This window comes from Mustela lutreola, chromosome 3, assembly GCF_030435805.1.
Source record: "Mustela lutreola isolate mMusLut2 chromosome 3, mMusLut2.pri, whole genome shotgun sequence".
In the NCBI taxonomy this organism is placed as follows: Eukaryota; Metazoa; Chordata; class Mammalia; order Carnivora; family Mustelidae; genus Mustela; species Mustela lutreola.
The window spans coordinates 126,788,766-126,806,535 of record NC_081292.1 but is presented as its reverse complement, the minus strand read 5'-3'; the positions used below and the strand labels follow the sequence as shown (position 1 = coordinate 126,806,535).

The 17,770-nt window shown below is 35.4% G+C and overlaps 1 long non-coding RNA gene across 1 annotated transcript in view; it reads right to left on the bottom strand.

Annotated features, from left to right (window-relative positions):
- Window positions 1-454: 454 nt before the first annotated feature.
- Window positions 455-17,770, bottom strand: part of LOC131826986 (uncharacterized) — a 91,266-nt gene continuing 73,950 nt past the window's right edge. The window contains exon 4 of the long non-coding RNA XR_009351837.1: window positions 455-649. This is a non-coding gene — a long non-coding RNA (uncharacterized LOC131826986). The remainder of the gene's footprint in view (window positions 650-17,770) is intronic.

Genomic DNA, 17,770 nt, shown 5'->3' with positions numbered 1-17,770 from the left:
ATACTTTGTCACCAAAAGTGTGATGTTTTGAGTTGTATTAATTCTGAATGCTTCTGTTTTTTTCATAATTTGTTTTGAAATTCACAGTTTGCAATTTCACTATCGTAGCAGGAGGTAACAGTAAAGCTTAATCTATTACAAGTAATATAATCATTGTTTGAATAAGTTCTTTCAAGAATATCACCTATCACCTAGGTTTTTGTTTGATTTCTCATTATTTATTCATTTTTCCTCATAAACATAAGAACATATTGTGGTTTCAAATTGATTGTTATATTTGTAAAAGGGTAAATACATATTTATTATATAAATAGGTGAATGCATACACACACACACACACACACCCCTTGCCTAGAAATGTTGAATTTTATATTAATACCATTCCTTATGAATTTTGAAAGCATATGTCATAGTAGATTGTATTTTTATTTGAAATTATTTATCGTTGGACAAAAAAGTACATAGGACTTCAGCCCATTTGGGGAGCTTGATCATGTGACACTTTAGCCAATCAATGTGATCAGAATTAACAGCCATTACATCTGAGAAGAAGGTTTAAGAAGTATTATGTGGGTCTTTCATCTTCTTTCTGCCCATGAGAATGGCACATCCTAGATGGAGACTGCTCCTTTAGATGGCTCCTTTCATCCTAGATGAAAAAGACACATAAAGCGGAGATCATCTCCAGTTTCAGTGCAATGCAAGCAAGATATAAATCTTAACATTGTGAACCATTACATGGTTTGTTGTAATTGTTAGCACAACATACCTAGGAAAAGATAACTAACTGATTATAAATTGGTACCTATAAACAATGCAGTCTAGCAGAAATCCCAAAATGTATGGCATTTACTTTAGGGCTGTGGAATGGAGGTGTGGGAACTCTCAGGAAAGACAGGAAAAATGGACAAACTTTATCAAATGGTGATATATTTGGCAAATCTGTCTCTTATGATAACTTGAAAGGCTGATAATGTACTAACAAACTTGTAGTTTGAGATGAAGAAGTTGGGAAACAAAATGTGACTTACAGGACTTGGTTGCTTATGACAGCATTAAAGAAGATTAAAAGAAATACATGAACTTAACAAAATAATGGAAGGAACATGTGGATCTAGAAATTTCTCAAATTGCAGGATTGAAAGATACAACCATTTATTTTCTTCAACCACTAAAAATAAAATTGACAAATGCTTTGAATAACAAAGACTTACTGAAGTTTGGCCTAGGGCAAAGATGGAATCATGGAGGCTACTGATTTGCCTTAGCTAAACTCCAGGACAAGATTAAATTGGCTCTCATAATTTTTTTTTTTTTAATTTGGACAAAATGGCTTACAGGGAAAACAAAGAAACAAACAAAAAAACAAACGATATTGTTTTTCTACTGAAAACTGATAATCTTAAGGTATTGACAACTAAGCCTAGGGAGAGAAAGGTGTATTTCAGAAAGAATTATAGACATGTTTACTGGAATATAGAGCTTATTAAAATCATAAAGATGAAGATTTGAGAGGTTTGTACTGCCAAATAACTCCTAGACTGGACCAAAAAACCCAAATATAGCAAAAAAATAAAATAAAGCAAAATGAAATATGAGAGTTAAAATGACACTGAGCCCCCATTTATGGATGAGATGCATCTGCTAACACAATTAGGCCCCCAAGAAAGGCATAAATGTAATACTTCTTTAGATGTGTCCAAGGGAAATGAAAAGGATCTATCTGAGAAGCAGCCATAACCAAGAAAACGTGGTGATATAATCAGAAAGCAGAAATAAAGAGTAATTCTGGAAATTTATTTATCCCTAAAGTAGATGGACACTCCAAATATCTTCCAGGAATAATTTCAGGTTTGCTATGTACCAATTATTTTATGCCTCCCATTCTTCTTTTCTGTTGCAGGCTTAATTGAAATTAACATGTCCCTGTGCTACTGCTAAATGTTTGGTATTCTATGGTAGAGGTTATTGTAGGATAACTTGTTTTCGTAGTTCACATATCTTTGGATCAACAGTAGCCATACTGTTGATGTAGAGACATGTATAAGACCTTAGACTTGAGTCTCATGTCATGATTAGTTGGGACTTTTTTGAGATGACGTCTTTGGGAAAGAATGGGTTTACTTTGTGTGCAGTTGGAAGGCAAGAGAATATGTTACTAAGAGGATGAGATGTAACAAACTGTATTTATTATTACCATTTATTCATGTTACTTCAGTAAGAGGATCCTGAATATCTTCCTATTTTCAAGTGAATAAAGGTGAATCTTTCTGGAAGCCTTTACTTCTGTGACCCACTGATGCGAGGCATAGCTAAGTGATTTAATTTTGCCAATGTGATAAAAGCTGAAATGTCCACACCATATCTGAGTAGAAATTTATGAGCCATGAAGTGGGTCAACCATTCTCTTTTGCCTCTGTCTTCAGAGCAGTATGTCCCAGAATCCAGATGCCCCTTCAGCCTGGGTCCTTTACTAAAGACGAGAGAAGCAAAGAGCCACATCTGACACACACACAGCAAACATGCAAACAGAAGTGAGAAACAGACTTCGATTATTAGAAGATACTGAGCTTTGAGAGGGTTACCTATTATATACCTAAATTATGGAATAATTGTGTGTTACATGCATATTTTAAGCTCTTTTTTCATTTCCCCTTTTTCTTGGTAAGAGTATAAAAGGATGATAAAGGCATTTTCCAGTGAGATGTTAAGGAAAAAAGCTAGATATCACCTATAGCCATTTGGATGTGTGATAGGGCATATAGTAGGGAAAAGAGATATAGGGCCTCTGGTTTCTTAATTCCACAGTTTAGGACATAGGAAAGAATGTTTAAGTAAAGCCTCAAAGAGGAGGTTTTATCCTTTCAGTTGTTATACAATCACTGTGTCACTTAGCTCTCATTGACATTGATTAACATACTTATTATTGAATTGAAATGTAACCATTTTTTTGATCAAGGCGATGTGTTCCTTCACTTTGCATGTTTTCTTCAAAATAGTCTCAGCTAATGTTAAGATTTCTTGCCGTATGAGTTGTCCATACAACTCATCTTTGGCATTTTTAGTAGCTCATGCATTTTGCAAAGCAGCCTTCTTACTATTTTCACTTTTTGATAATGTGGTTTATAATGAGGTTAGCTCATCTACCATACTGAACTTGACACAAAGAAAACTAGAATAAAATATTGGTCCTCAAATCTTAAGATTCAAATTGTACTATTGCAACATTACTCAAGAATGTACATTAGGAAAAATTGTCAGAGGCTTTTAAGGTGTCAGAAAGGGCAAGATCTGCATGGATGAATTATAAGAAAATTTTCTTTTTTTCTGTTATACCAAAATATACCACAGAACAGTCTGTTCCTGTATTGTTGAGCCCAAACCTCAGAAATAAGAAACCCTAAAGCTTTCTAAAGCACTTCCCTATTTATGTTGGTTTTATTTCTATATGATTATGCTTCTGAGTATGTCTTAATTCAGTCAAGCTTCCATCTCATGTATCTGTGAATTGTCATACCAGTCCTGTGCTTGACTATACAGCATGTAAAATTGTGAAATTTTTTAAAAGATTTTATTTATTTATTTCACAGAGAGATCACAAGTAGGCAGAGAGGCAGGCAGAGAGAGAGGAGGAAGCAGGCTCCCTGCTAAGCAGAGAGCTCGATGCAGGGCCCTGAGATCATGACCTGAGCGGAAGGCAGAGGCCCAACCCACTGAGCCACCCAGGCACCCCTGAAATTCAATTTCAATATAAATTATTTTATGCGATTTAAGAGTATTAGTAGTTTTTAATGGTAAAAGGAAATTGATTCTCAAAATAATACCAAAAAGGAAGTGTTTGTAAGAAGGATTAAAGAATTCCTATGGTAATGTTAACACATAATTTATTGATATGTATTGATAATAACAATGATAACATCAACTATTTTTATAATCCTTATTATATGCCAGGACTAATTCTAAGTTCTTTACATGTGTTAATTTATTTAACCTTAAGAAAATCCCAAGAAGTGGCTATTTTACAAATATACCGATTTCATTTTATTTTAGAAGATTTTATTTATTTATTTATTTGAGAGAGTGCAAGAATGCACATGTGCACAAGCAGTGGGAGAAGCTATAGGAGAGCAAGGAGGCTAATGTGGGTTTTGATCCCAGGACCCTGAGATTATGACCTTTGCTGAAATAAGTGTTGGATGCTAAACCAACTGAACCACCCAGGTATGCCCAGATATATCTATTTTAAAGATGAGGAAACTTAGGCATAAATAAGTTAAGCAATTTGGTTCCTGGACACACAGCTAGTAAGTGGTGAATTTATCAGGCGGTATAAACCAGAGCCTCTCTTTTAAAATTTAATAGATTGACAAATTCCAACATTAAAATTTTGATTACTATTTAGATTTCTCAGTCTTCTATTAATAACACCATAAACCATAGGCTTTAGAGTTTCATAAGGAAAAGATCAATAGTTGGTTTGGTATTAATCCCTAATCTAAACCTTATTATTTTGGTAGAGATAATCACCAACGTTTTTGTTTATTTTCTATACAGTAAAGTTTGGTTATGGTATCTCAAGTTACTGGGTATTTTGTTTATGGGTCTTCTTAAATTAGGAGACTCTAGAAAGGCAAGAAGGATGATATATTTATCTTGTTGGCTCTATATCATCAATGTCTGTCTTTGCAGATTCTTGTAAGTAAAGGACCCCACCTCATTACTTATGTAGGTTCTTTTTTTTTCCCCCTAGTTTCTAAGTCAGCTCTAACATCTGGCTTGAAGAGTTGTTTTTGTTTTTGTTCGTCATAGATGAACCATGCATACAAAATCACAGTATCTCAGGGCAACTTCTCTTGAAACATTCAAAGTATCTGTTATTAAAGCAAGACGTAAATAGGTATTGTTACATAGCCAGACCCAGTCTGAATTTTCTAGTCACTCTTCTATATTCCCAAAAACCCACATCTTCTCAACCTTGTACAAAATTCTTGCATCATCCCTATGGCTATTTTCAGTATTGCTTACTCAGTCTCTTTTCTACCCAGGCCTTTGGTTCCAGATTCTCTTCATTTCTCTTCCAACTAATGGAAGTTGCAGATGTCTGCAGTTGCTTTGCCCCTGGAAATTCATTTAGTGCAGAAGCACAAAAGACATCTGATACATGTTTACAGAGTTGAATTGAAAAGTCCAACAAAGATTTTTCTATGAAGAAATACATTTAATCTAAATTTGTTTGAGGACAGTAGGGTTAGATAAATTGGTAAAATTATAGGAATTAAATGGTTTAGCGAGTTTAGCAAGAGGATACTCTACAATATTTAGTTATCAATGATTAAATGGACTTTAGTGATATAAATTAGATATCCCTGGGTCTAAAAATGTATTCCAAGGCACCTGAGTGACTCAGTCCATTGAGCAACTGCCTTCTGCTCAGGTCATGATCCCAGGGTCCTGGGATTGAGCCCCACATTGGGCTCCCTGTTCCATAGGGTGTCTGCTTCTCCCTCTCCCTCTGCCTGTTCCTCCCCTACTTGTGCTCTCTTTCTCTCTGTCAAATAAATAAATAAAATCTTTCAAAGAATAAAAAAGAATGTATTCTATTATAAAATAACATGTGTATCACACATTTGGCCAAATTGTTATCAAATAGAAACAAACATTATATTTATGGAGTATATGTTTTTTTTCTTTGTCTATGAGAAATGAGCACTTGGAGAAGACTAGAGGAATGGGATTCATGCAAAGAAATTATTTTAAAAATTGTATAAAAGCAGTTAGTTCATTGATGATCAAGGAAGGATTATCAGTTTTCATGATTAGGCCTTGAATTCTAAACCAGTACCAGCAACGGATGGGCTTTTGTTGTAGAGATTAATAAAATGATTAAGGCATGTAAAGTAAATAACAATGATGCAATTTATAAATAACCAATACACAGCAAGTTAACATAACAGTATAAAAAAGAAAAACACAGCAGAGGAAAGGTACAAAGTAAATGATCTTTGTCAGCCCCTGGAATAAATGCTAGTTAATGAAAGGTGGGTATGAGAAGGGTCTGGGAAGGAGCAGAGCTTGGAATTCTTCTTTTCACATTATTTACAAATTGTGAGAGAAAGTCTATGATAGAGGTAGTATCTGGAAATAATATGATTATATTTCAGGACAGCAGTTATTTCAGGGATACAAAATAACCTAGGTTCTGATGGACAAGAGAAGTGTGGCAAAGGCAGGCCTTAGCGAAACTGGTATTTGAAGCTCAGGCTGACAGTTGGTGTCTGAGGAGGGGAGTAAGGGGATTCTAGTCTTGGGCTGTGATTCAGGTTCAGGAATCCATTTCCTCAGAGGGAAATGCAGCTGAGTTTTGTACCTAGCAGGTCATGAACCGGGACTCACATGACTTTTGCCCATCTGAATCACCTGGTGGAACTTTAAAATATCTAGATGGCCGGGACTTACCACCAACCCAATTAAATCGTAATTTAGTTTTTCTGGGGTGACTTGGAACATTAGTTCATCCACTGTTTTTGGCTGTTGGCTGTTGTTTGTTTATATTTTGGTTTTAGTTAGTTTGGTTTTGTTGTTTAAGTTCCTGGAGATTCTAGTATACAACTGGGATTGTGAGCTCTGCTTTATAGTGCATACAGAGTACCTGGAGATTTTGTGGAAATGAATATTTTGATTTTAGACCTGAAGCATGGCCTGAGATTCTGTATTTGTACCAAGCTCCCAGGTACTGCTGGGTCATAAGGTCTGTCTTATGACCTAACACTTAACACCAGGGAAGAAGGTTCCCTTATTAGAACCTGGAGAAGTCATTCTGATGAGCTCACATTTCAGAATTACAGTAAGAGGGGAATGGGACACAGCTTAGCTTTAGTTCGTCCATCTGGTCTGTGCTAGAAAAAGTTTTAAAGTCAATCTTCACAGTAGTGTTTCTCATTCTTTAAAAAAATATTGATCCCTAAAGGGCACTTGGCTCACCTCGTGATCTCCACAAACAGTTGTATCTTGTCAAGCTTTGTTTTTTGAAGTTTGTATTAGAACTTGATAATTTCTTTACAAACTATACAGGTTTTTTTGGATATGCTAATATTCTATTTCTTGCCACTCAGCTCTTTATCTCTTTATATTTTGTACCACAAGAACAGAATTTGTTTCCTATTTCTTTTTTTTTTTTTTTTAAAGATTTTATTTGTCAGAGAGAGAGCGAGCAAGCACATGCAGACAGAATGGCAGAATGGCAGGAAGAGAGAGAGAGAGAGAAGCAGGCTCCCCGCTGAGAAAGGAGCCCGACATGGGACTCGATCCCAGGACCCTGGGATCATGACCTGAGCTGAAGGCAGCCGCTTAATCAACTGAGCCACCCAGGTGTCCCTTGTTTCCTATTTCTTAAAAAAAAAAAAAAATTGAACATTATGTGACAAGATATTACTACGCTTCATATTGGAAGTGTGTGCTTTTTTTTTTTTTTTAAGATTTTATTTATTTATTTGACAAAGAGGGAGCACAAGTAGGCAGAGTGGCAGGCAGAGACAGAGGGGGAAGCAGGCTCCCTGCTGAACACAGAGTCCAATGTGGGGCTCCATTCCAGGGCCCTGAGATCATGACCTGAGCCCAGAGGCTTAATCCACTGAGCCACCCAGGCACCCCTGGAAGTGTGAATTTTTTTTTTTAATTAATTTTTTATTTTTTTATAAACATATATTTTTATCCCCAGGGGTACAGGTCTGTGAATCACCAGGTTTACACACTTCACAGCACTCACCAAAGCACATACCCTCCCCAATGTCCATAATCCCACCCCCTTCTCCCAAACCCCCTCCCCCCAGCAACCCTCAGTTTGTTTTGTGAGATTAAGAGTCACTTATGGTTTGTCTCCCTCCCAATCCCATCTTGTTTCATTTATTCTTCTCCTACCCACTTAAGCCCCCATGTTGCATCACCACTTCCTCATATCAGGGAGATCATATGATAGTTGTCTTTCTCTGCTTGACTTATTTCGCTAAGCATGATACGCTCTAGTTCCATCCACGTTGTCGCAAATGGCAAGATTTCATTTCTTTTGATGGCTGCATAGTATTCCATTGTGTATATATACCACATCTTCTTGATCCATTCATCTGTTGATGGATATCTAGGTTCTTTTGGAAGTGTGAATTTTTAAGTCATTTTAGTAATGGCAGCTACTAGATCCATTTCTAAAGAATTTTGCCATTCATGTTTTTTTTTTTTAATCATACTAAGGAAGACTTAATCACCACCAAAAATGCAATGTAATGAATGATTTCTAGAGAATTACAATAACAAATATTAGAGAAATCAATTTGTCAAAAAAGGAAAATTTGCTCTTTTTGGCATCACAGCCATGTTTTTAGGGAATCCTCTAGGGTCATAACATGCTGATAAAATGTGCATTATTATCACTATGCTCATAGATACTTTTTCAGTACATCAGAGTGAGCCTTCTAAATTCTCCTATTTAAATAAACATTCATTGTAATTTGTAAATTAAGAGATTGTATTTGGCATATTAGAAAGCCTTCCCAACACTCTTAGTCTACCTACTTGCTCTTTGGGGTTAGCTGAACAAAACAATAATTTATCAAATCTCCTGTGTGGTATGTCTGTTTACATGAATTTCTTTAATGTTTTTTGCTCATATGTTTTTGGGATTTGAGAAAATATGTGTACATCTTAGAATAGATTTGATCTCTTTATTAGTAAGATATGTATTGGTTTTCTATTGCTGTGTAACAAATTATCATTTTAGGGGCTTAAGGGAACACAAGTTACAGTTTGGTAGGTCAGAACGGTTTACAGGGTCAGGTTTCTTTCCATTGGTGAACTGTTAAGTTAAGCTGTTGTTTAGGGCTATGATCTCATCTGAAGCTTGGCATCCTCTTCCAGCTTCCCTTGTTGCCAGGATTCAGTTGATTGCACTTATATGACTGAAGCCCTCAGCTCTGAGAAGGCTCCTACTGTTCTCTCCCATATAACTCCAAAATGTGGCTGTTTGCTTCATTAAGGCCCATAGGAGAGCATGTACGGCATGTGGAATATTTTTGACTTCTTGATTCTGAACATTAGATCTTCTTTTACAGAGCTCATAGGGGTAGGTCAGGCCCACAGTTAATATTCTCATTTTTTATTAACTTAAACTGATTGGAAGCCTTATTTATGTCTGAAAAATCCCTTCCCCTTTTCCATATAGCATAGTCTAAAAACAGTAGTTTTAATAATCTCCCCAAACTAAAGGGGATTATCCAGGCACCTTAAGATCTAATGGAAATTGATTTGCTAGATTTGGAACATAAAGCTTAAGACCCACCACCCTTTTTCCCTTCCAATTTCTACCTGTTAGAATGAGAAAGTCTATCTTATGCCTGCTCCACTATTGTATCTCAGAAGCATATTATTTGTGTAGTTTGAAAAAATCACAGCTAGAGTGGAATTTGGATGAATTGGACTTCAAGTCTCACACGTATCTGATTAAGAGGGTACTTAAGTGAGACTGTGGACTTCAGAATTAATGCTGGAATGACTCAATGATTTTGGAGCTTTTAGGATGGAATGAATGTTGTATATATATATATATGTATATATCTATAAAGCTGGGATGCCTGAATGGCTCAGTCAGTTAAGTGTCCAACTCAATTTTGACTGAGTTCTTAATCTTAGGGTGATGGGATTGGTTGAGCCCCATGTCAGGCTCTGCGCTCAGCAGGGAGTCTGCTTGAGATTCTCTTCTTCTCCCTCTCTTCCTAACCCTCTCCCACTATCTTTCTCTAAAATAAATAAATAAATCTTTAAAAAATAATAATAGTAAAATAAGATGCCATTCCATTATTCTGTCTTTCATAATTTCTGTTCTTATCATCTTTCAGTTTTCGTATAACAAAATATAATGTATCTGCTTTTCTTTTAGGTGTTTTTAAGATTTTCTAATTTTTTATTTTATTTGTTATTATTATTAATTAATTAATTAATTATTTTTTGTGTGGTTTTATTGTTGTAGCTTTCTTGGTATTTATCCTTAGATTTTGCTGATCTTCATGATTCTGAACTGACATCTTTCAAAATATTTGCAACTCCATTACCATTATGTCTGTAAATATTATACTATGTTCTCTTTCTCTTCTTTCTCTATGACTCTCATTACAGGTATATTAGAATTTTTAAATATTTTACGTGGCTTATATACTCTGTTCTTTTTCCCTTATCTTTTTTCTTTTTATGCTTTAGTTGTATATTTTCTGTTAAATTCTCTTTCAGTTTATAAGTCCTGTGGTTTTCTGCTTGCCATCTGCTGTCCCACTCATCCATTGAGTTCTAAGTTCCAGATATCTTATTTTTTAGTTATAGAATGTTTGTTTTTATTTGTTGCAATATTCTGTTGAAACTTCTTTGCCTTCACTTGTTTTTTCCAAATTTATTCTCTATTCTCTTAAACATTATGACCATGTATATTTCAAGGTTTTGCTTGCTAATTCTCCTGTTTAATCTATTGGTAAATATCTTCTGTTTTCTCTTGATTTTCTAAAGTCTCCACTTTTTCTTAGCTCTAGAATATATGTATACTTTATTGTTTGCCAAATATTATGTGTAAAGGAAACACAGAAGCTCAAGTTATGGTTTCCTCCACCTGAGGGTATTCTCTTCTCTGTCATATAGATAAGAAGGGGTTGAAGTCTCAATAAAATCATGACTAATTTGTCACAGAAACTTGGTTATAGTTTTACTGAGACTCATTCTTTCTTGTGTTTGTCTTTTCTCTTGGGAATGACCCTCTTGAAATTTTTATCGAAAGCCAAGGTTTCCCCTATGTCTTTACCTTTTTGAGATTTCAGCAAACTATGTTTTACCATCTAAAGTTTCCCAGCTCAGCTCTCATGCTTCTAAACACATGCAGCATTAAAATCTGGCTAATATCTTGAAGGAGAAGCCAGCCAAATGTTTGAAATTGTTCACTCTCCTAGCAAGTCTTTTTTATCTGATGTCTGTAGGACATTGAATGTTTTATGGTGCTTTTTGACCTTCTAATTGAACTCCTAATCTTTCTTCACTCTCTTGAAATTCCACTATATATATATATATATATATATATATTTTTTTTTAAGGAAACACTGGCCTAGTGATGAGGCTTCTTAAATATCTAAACTGTTATTCTTTGTTATTCTTATACTATTTGAACATTGAGACTTTAGTTGGTTTCTTTATGCCTGCAGAGTATGTAAGTTTAGAGTAAGCTTGAACATCAACTGATCACTAGGATATGCCCTTAATTTGGCAGATTCCCCTTGAGAGAAATATCTGATGGACATTAAATCTCCTTGGAATGTTCTCAACTTTCTGGAATTTTAGTTCATCTAATGTTTGTTCTTTTTAAACTTAATGCCTATAAGGCAGTAATCTCTTTTACATTGGCTGAAACAACCAAAAAAACTAAAAGACAACCTACTGAATGGGGGAAGTATTCACAAATGACATATCTGATAAAGGGGTATATATCTCCCAAAAAACAATAATCCAATTTAAAATGGGCAGAAAACATGCATAGACATTTCTCTAAAGAAGACATACAGAAGGCCAACAGACACATGAAAAGATGCTCAACATCACTCATTATCAGGGAAATGCAGATCAAAACCACAATGAGATAACACCTCACATCTGTCAGAATGGCTAAAATAAAAAACTCAAGAAACAACAAGTGTTGCCAAACATGTGGAGAAAAAGGAAACATTTTGCAGTGTTGGTGGAAATGCACACTAGTACAGCCCCTGTGGGAAACAATATGGAGGTTCCTAAATAAAATTAAGAATGGAGCTACCCAACCATTCAGCAATTGCACTACTGGGTATTTACCCAAAGAAAATGAACAATAGTAACCCGAAGGGATATATGGCACCCCTATGTTTATTGCAGCATTATTTACAATAACCAAATTATGGACATAGCCCAAGTGTCTGTCAACAGATGAAAGGAAAAAGAAGATATGGAACACACACACACACACAGAGTAGAATGTTATTCAGCTATAAAAAAGAATGAACTCTTGCCATTTCTTTTTTTTAAAGATTTTATTTATTTATTTGACAGAGAGATCACAAGTAGGCAGAGGGGCAGGCAGGGAGAGAAGAGGAAGTAGGCTTCCTGCTGAGCAGAGAGCCCGATGCAGGGCACGATCCCAGGACCCTGAGATCATGACCTGAGCCAAAGGCAGAGGCTTTAACCCACTGAGCCACCCAGGCACCCTGAACTCCTGCCATTTCTAACAGTATCTAGAGAGTATAATGCTTAATAAAAAAAAAGCTGGTCAGAGAAAGACAAATACCATATGATTTCACTCATATGTGAGATTTAAGAAAGAAATAAACAAAAAGGAGTGGGGGAAGACAAACCAAAAAAGCAGACTTTTAACTACAGAGAATAAACTAATGGTTAGCAGAGGGGAAGTAGAGTGGGGTCATGGGTGAAATTGGTGAAGGGGATTAAAAGTGAACTTATCTTGGTGAGCACTGGGTGCTGTATGGAACTGTTGAATCACTATATTGTACATCTGAAATGAATATAACACAGTATGTTAACTTTGCTGGAATTAAAAAAAAAGTGAAAATAATAATGAAAAAATTAAAAAATAATGCTTGTGAAAATGACCTTTGAAGGTATTCAGCTTTCTAAAATTGCTTCAGTGACAGCATTGTCTGTTATAGCCTATTACATTCTTCTCATAATGGGAGTTCCCAAGTTAGCTTCTTTTCCTTCTTAAAGCGAGATTTATTGAAAATACAATTTAAGGGGTGCCTGGGTTGCTCAGTGGGTTAAAGCCTCTGCCTTCAGCTCAGGTCATGATCCTAGCATCCCGGGATTGAGCCCCGAATTTGGCTCTCTGCTCAGCAGGGAGCCTGCTTCCCCCCTCTCTCTCTACGGGCTCTCTGCCTACTTGTGATCTGTCAAATAAATAAATAAAATCTTAAAAAAAAAAAAAGAAAAGAAAATACAATTTAAGGGATGCCTGGTGGCTCAGTCAGTGAAGCGTCTGCCTTTGGTTAAGGTCATGATCCTGGTCAGAGTCCTAGGATCGAGTCCCTCATCGGGCTCCCTGCTCAATGGGGAGCCTGCTTCTCCCTCTGCCTGCCACTCCTCTGCTTGTGCTCTCTCTCTCCCTGTCTCTGTCAAATAAATAAAATCTTAAAAAAATAAAAAAAAATTAAAAAAAGAAAAAAAATACAATTTAAATACAGTGAAATTTACTCTTAGTATGTGCTTTAATGAACTTAGACAAATGCAAAAGCCATGGAATTACCATCACAACCATAATAGAGAAAAGAGAATATTTGCAGCACATCATAAATTTTCCCTGTGTACTTTTCTCACAATGACTTCTTTCTGCAACTAGCCCCTGGCTGGCATTAAACCATTTCCTTCCTTATAGTTTTACCTATTCCAGAATGGAAATACAATATAGCATGCAGTCTTTTGTTCCTCATTTCTTTCATTTAGATTAAGGTTTTATAGATTCAGTCATATTGTTGCATAAACAAGAAAGTTCATTTGTTAGTACCACTCCAAGTGTATTTCATTATGGATGAGTTAATAGACATTTGTGGTGGTGTTAGATTTGGTGATTATGAATGAAGTCCCTATATGGGGACATATGTTTCCAGACTTCTTGGAATGGATTGAAGAGGCTTTGGTTGCTTCCAGCTAATAATTGCATATAGGTATTTGAATAGACAAGTTTTTATTTCCCTTGGCTAAATATCTAGGTGAAGAATTACTATGTTATATAATAATAAGATATTTGACTTCATAAGAAATCGACAAACTATTTTCCAGCAAGGCTGTATTATATTTTTAATCCCCACTAGCAATGTGTGTACAAGTTCCACTTGCTCCTTATCTTCACCAACACTCAGTTTTTTCAATTTATTTTAACCATTCTAGTTGATATGTAGTGGTTTTAAATTCTACTTCCCAAATATCTAACAATATTGGGAATCATTTCATTTGCTTATTTACAATCTCTATTTTTTTCAGTGAAATGGTCATTTTTTGCCCATTTTTATTGAGTTCTTTGACTTATTGAGTTGTAAATATTCTTTGTATCTTATGAATTTATGTCTTTCATCAAATATACTTTGTAAAGATCTTCTCCTTATCTATAGGTTGTCTTCACCTTTTCTTATAGTATTCAGCACTCAGCTAAATTTTACCCAGATTCTTAATCTACAGAAATTGTGAGATAATAAATATTGCTATTTTAAACTACTATGTCTGGGATAATTTGTTATGCAGCAATTGATAATTAATATGCCAATTATGCCATCACCTTTTGTTAAAAAGTTTATTTTTTTACTGTTGCATTACCTCAGTAATTTGGTTGAATTAACCATAGTCAATTAACCATAAATGTGTGAGTCTCTTTCTGAATGCTTCCCCCTTCCATGTATCTATATGGCTTTCCTTTTACTAAAGTACCATATTTTGATTACTGTTACTGCATGGTGTGTAGTTCCTATTTATTGCTGTTACTGCAGTTCCAAAGATTACATTTTGGGAGCCACTGCTTTATAAGAATTTTGAGAAAGAGAGTGCACAAGCAGGCAGGGGCAGAAGGAGAGAGAGAGAAAATCTTAAGCTGAGCATGGAGGCTGACACTGAGCTCGATCTCATGATCCTGAGATCCGGACCTGAGTCTAAATGAAGAGCCCAATGCTTAACTGATGGAGCCACCCAGGTGCCTCAATAGCCACAGCTTTAACAGATGAAAAGCCAGGTGTACTTTATTAACTACTAGAGGTTTAAATTGCTGTGACTAATTACTTGCACTTGTGAGCTTGTCAGGAAAATTGATCTAATTTGATAGGGACCACCTCAGAGGATGCATGGAAGGTTACATAACCTCCTCAACTGCCCCAACAGGAACTTAGATAGGATCCAAATCCCTCAAATGCCCTTTCTTCAACATGGGACAACCAAGAGTTGGGCCTCCTCACCATGGTGCAGGCAAAGGCTTAACTTTTCAGAAACTACATTCTTGCTTGTATTATTCTGTACTATTCTGTTCCCTCCTTTATCATTTTTCTCTTATTTACATGTTTTTCCTGATAAACATTCCCTGAACATCTGAAATTAAATTCCTGCTTATGCTCTACTTTTAGGAAACGCAACTGAAGACACCCAAGAATTTCATTCATGCATATTCATATCCATTCTTAGGGTACTTTTGCTCAAAGGTGGTGGAAGAATAACAAATACATGAAAATTCTGTGGCACAATAGTCATAGACTACTATCTCCAGATTTTATCCAGAAGCTCCATTTTACTGTAAGTTTGTCTTCAGGTTAAATTTTTTTTTAAATACTTTTTTTTTTTCTGATTTTATTTATTTGACAGAGAGAGACACAGTGAAAGAGGGAACACAAGCTGGGGGAGTGGGAGCGGGAGAAGCAGGCTTCCCATTGAGTAGGGAGTCTGATGCAGGGCTTGATCCCTGGACCCCAGGATCATGACCCGAGCTGAAGGTAGACACCTAATGACTGTGCCATCCAGGTGCCCCTCTTCAAGTAAAATTTAAGAAATATTAAATAATTGGTGCGTCTCATGGAAGAAATAAGAAAGAACTTTCTTGCCACAGTGATTCCCTAAAATCCAGTTAATGAGACAGGTTAAGGGGAATGTTGTAGCTTTTGAAATATGGCCTAGTAGGAGAGGACATAGAAAGTAGTATTCTTTTCATAGCCAATATCTCTTTCAAAGTTTTGATCTGCAGTCTCAAAATTTCAGTTTCTATTTCTTGTTGGAGATCTGCATATTCACCCTTTAAAAGAAGTAGTAAATTCACATAATGTCAAAATGGTTAGGAATGTTTTAATGTAAAGATATGTTATCCAGATAATTAACCTGAGGTTTTGAATTCTTTTCTGTGTACCTGAGACATAATGATTTCACAAATTCAACTGTGAAAGTGGTTGATTGATACCTGTCACAGTAGAAAATTCTGTGCCTCTAACTTATCAGAATAGCTCTCACACTGAGATATCAACTGTGGGGAAAAAGGTAAGCACTGCTGGAACACAAGGAGACTAAGGTGAAAAACAAAGCACAATTGAAGTATAAGATATTTTTGTGGTTAAATATATATTTGATTTTTAAGACAAAAGCATTTCTATAAGAACTAGACTATCAAAGGGCAGGTCTTAGATTATTCACAATGTGTTTTAAAAAAGGCTTTTGCTAAACAACAACAAAAATACATTAAGATAATTACAAAAGTTCTAATTATTCTTTCTTTTAAAAATGGCTTGTCTGCTAGGAGTTTAATAGGTGAAAGGATTTTAAAGGGGTTATAGAGAAATTGTTACAGTAATCATAGAAGGAAAAAGTGCTGAAGGTATCATGGATTCTCATAATTAAACAGAAACTTACAGCTCAATTAAATTTAAGCATCATTATGCATAAAACATCAGTGAGTACCAAGAGACTAATAAAAAGAAGTGCTATTGATGTTAATAGGCAAAAGGTAAGGATCATGTAGATTGGACCAAGCATTGCAGATAGAGTCAGGAGAAATGTGAATGATACTAGAAATTAAAACTCATTCCTTTTTCTAATAGGTGTATGGATATATTCTTGACATAGAAGAGTTCCCTACTGTTCCAGATTTTTTTTTAAAGATTTTATTTATTTGGGGCACCTGGGTGGCTCAGCGGGTTAAAGCCTCTGCCTTTCTGCTCAGCAGGGAGCCTGCTTCCTCCTCTCTCTGCCTGCCTCTCTGCCTGCTTGTCATGTCTGTCTGTCAAATAAATAAATAAAATCTTAAAAAAATATATTTTATTCATTTATCTGAGAGAGAGAGAGAGAGTGAGAGGGAGAGCACACACAAGCAGGGGGAGCAGCAAAGGGAAAGGGAGAGCAGGCTCGCTGGTGAACAGGGAGCCCAATGTGGGGCTTGATCTTAGGACCCTTAGGTTCATGACCTGAGCTGAAGGCTGAGTACCCAGATGCCCGTAGAGTTGTAGATTTTTAACTCAAGTTTAAATGAACATCATGAATAATGATTTTTATTTTGAATGAAGAGTTTGTGCTATGAAAAATATAATGTAAATATGTTTATATATTTATGTGATTTATTTGGGAAAAGGAAGATAAGTGGTATAAATGGCTGCCAAATCATCTACCTTCTAATTCAGTCTTGTAAAACAGTTTTTTTTTTTAAGAGATTGAGGTTAAGTTATTCCCAAGAAGGGCCGTTTAACTTTCAGGATTCATGACATAAACACATTTTTATGAAACATATAAGGTTAAATATTTTCTTTGAAAGAAAGTTTGGTTATTATATAATTACAAACTCTTTCTTTTTAGAATAGCTAACACCATGTCAAAAAGGAACTTTATGATTGACCCTTTATACATAGGTAGGTAGATAGATAGATATAAATATATCTTATTTATCTGCCATCTGTGTCTTTTCTAACTTATATAGGTGTATCTTATCTACGAATCTTTATCAGTGGTTGGGATTTCTAGATAAGAATGTTTGATACTTCTGGGTCTTAGTGTAATCATATGTAAAATATGGAAGATGGGCTACATGATTTGCAAAGTCCTTTTGCCTTTTAAAAGTCTTTGAACTCTGATAACCTTTAAGATCATTTCTACCACAAGTTTTCATGAATATCTAGTTCTTACAAATGGGGTTTTTTTGGTCATAGAAAAGAAATCTTTTGCTTAATCAAAGTGTCTTTGGACATAGTCAGTCAGTGTT